Below are 2500 nucleotides of genomic sequence, written 5' to 3' on the forward strand. Positions count from 1 at the left end.
TAAAAAATTTCGGTCCGAGCCGACCGAAAGGCGATGCGCGGCGTCCCGGAGTCGATCCGGGCCGACGGGACTTGTAAAAATTTCGGTCCGAGTCGACCGAAAGGCGGATGCGCGGCGTCTTGGAGACTATACGGGCCGACGGGACTCGATGAAGTTTCGTTCCGAGTCGACCGAAAGGCGATGCGCGGCGTCCCGGAGTCGATCCGGGCCGACGGAACTTGTAAAAATTTCGGTCCGAGTCGACCGAAAGGCGATGCGCGGCGTCCCGGAGTCGATCCGGGGCCGACGGGACTTGTAAAAATTTCGGTCCGAGTCGACCGAAAGGAAAGGCGATGCGCGGCGTCCCGGAGTCGATCCGGGCCGACGGGACTTGTAAAAATTACGGTCCGAGTCGACCGAAAGGCGATGCGCGGCGTCCCGGAGTCGATCCGGGCCGACGGGACTTGTAAAAATTTCGGTCCGAGTCGACCGAAAAGGCGATGCGCGGCGTCTTGGAGACTATACGGGCCGACGGGACTCGATGAAGTTTCGTTCCGAGTCGACCGAAAGGCGATGCGCGGCGTCCCGGAGTCGATCCGGGGCCGACGGGGACTTGTAAAAATTACGGTCCGAGTCGACCGAAAGGCGATGCGCGGCGTCCCGGAGTCGATCCGGGCCGACGGGACTTGTAAAAATTTCGGTCGAGTCGACCGAAAGGCGATGCGCGGCGTCTTGGAGACTATACGGGCCGACGGGACTCGATGAAGTTTCGTTCCGAGTCGACCGAAAGGCGATGCGCGGCGTCCCGGAGTCGATCCGGGCCGACGGGACTTGTAAAAATTACGGTCCGAGTCGACCGAAAGGCGATGCGCGGCGTCCGGAGTCGATCCGGGCCGACGGGACTTGTAAAAATTTCGGTCCGAGTCGACCGAAAGGCGATGCGCGGCGTCTTGGAGACTATACGGGCCGACGGGACTCGATGAAGTTTCGTTCCGAGTCGACCGAAAGGCGATGCGCGGCGTCCCGGAGTCGATCCGGGCCGACGGAACTTGTAAAAATTTCGGTCCGAGTCGACCGAAAGGCGATGCGCGGCGTCCCCGGAGTCGATCCGGGCCGACGGGACTTGTAAAAATTTCGGTCCGAGTCGACCGAAAGGCGATGCGCGGCGTCCCGGAGTCGATCCGGGCCGACGGGACTTGTAAAAATTACGGTCCGAGTCGACCGAAAGGCGTGCGCGGCGTCCCGGAGTCGATCCGGGCCGACGGGACTTGTAAAAATTTCGGTCCGAGTCGACCGAAAGGCGATGCGCGGCGTTCCGGAGTCGATCCGGGCCGACGGGACTTGTAAAAATTTCGGTCCGAGTCGACCGAAAGGCGATGCGCGGCGTCCCGGAGTCGATCCGGGCCGACGGGACTTGTAAAAATTTCGGTCCGAGTCGACCGAAAGGCGATGCGCGGCGTCCCGGAGTCGATCCGGGCCGACGGGACTTGTAAAAATTTCGGTCCGAGCCGACCGAAAGGCGATGCGCGGCGTCCCGGAGTCGATCCGGGCCGACGGGACTTGTAAAAATTTCGGTCCGAGTCGACCGAAAGGCGATGCGCGGCGTCCCGGAGTCGATCCGGGCCGACGGGACTTGTAAAAATTACGGTCCGAGTCGACCGAAAGGCGATGCGCGGCGTCCCGGAGTCGATCCGGGCCGACGGGACTTGTAAAAATTTCGGTCCGAGTCGACCGAAAGGCGATGCGCGGCGTCCCGGAGTCGATCCGGGCCGACGGGACTTGTAAAAATTTCGGTCCGAGTCGACCGAAAGGCGATGCGCGGCGTCCCGTAGTCGATCCGGGCCGGGAGCCTGTCGGAACATCGTCAAACGAGCCTCGGTTAATTTCGACAAAGTTCCCGGAGTTCAAAATTTTTTTCGATAGCCCGCGGAGGTTTCGCCCCGTAAGCCGACCGTGCTACCACCGTACCGGCGCCGACGTCCTAGCGGCCAGGCTCCTACTAGTAAGAGGAGCGAGTCGGTCGGGCCGGTCTCCCGTCGTCCGCCTGCTACGCCGTACCGGTACGTGCTCGAGCACGATACGTACGTCGGCGTAGACCAGGAGCGGGCGTTCGCGGACCGTTCCGTGCCTCGTACCAAAGAAACTACGCGACTCGCGTTGTTTCATCTATCGTCACTGCATTACCGCGGGTCGGTGTCTCAGACCGAATGGCCCTTGACGCGGTACCAAGAAGTTCGGCTCTCCGTGAAACACGGAAGGCTGAACGCTCCAACCGCACGCGTCAACTCGCTTCTTTCCGAGCGTACACTCAAAGACCAGAGACGTTATAACAACGTATCCCAGACGCTTTCAATCTAGCCGACGGGTACGGGAGATCGTTCGAACGCCTATAAGCCGAGTGTCGAGGTGGCGGCACACGGAACCGGGGCTGCCTGCGTGCAGTCCCGAAACACACAGTAGACGCGCGGCCGACCGGGCTACGAGACCCGGTCGGCGATGGGTGGCGCACGTCCGAGCCGAG

The sequence above is a fragment of the Neodiprion virginianus genome, unplaced genomic scaffold, assembly GCF_021901495.1.
Source record: "Neodiprion virginianus isolate iyNeoVirg1 unplaced genomic scaffold, iyNeoVirg1.1 ptg000081l, whole genome shotgun sequence".
NCBI lineage: Eukaryota > Metazoa > Arthropoda > Insecta > Hymenoptera > Diprionidae > Neodiprion > Neodiprion virginianus.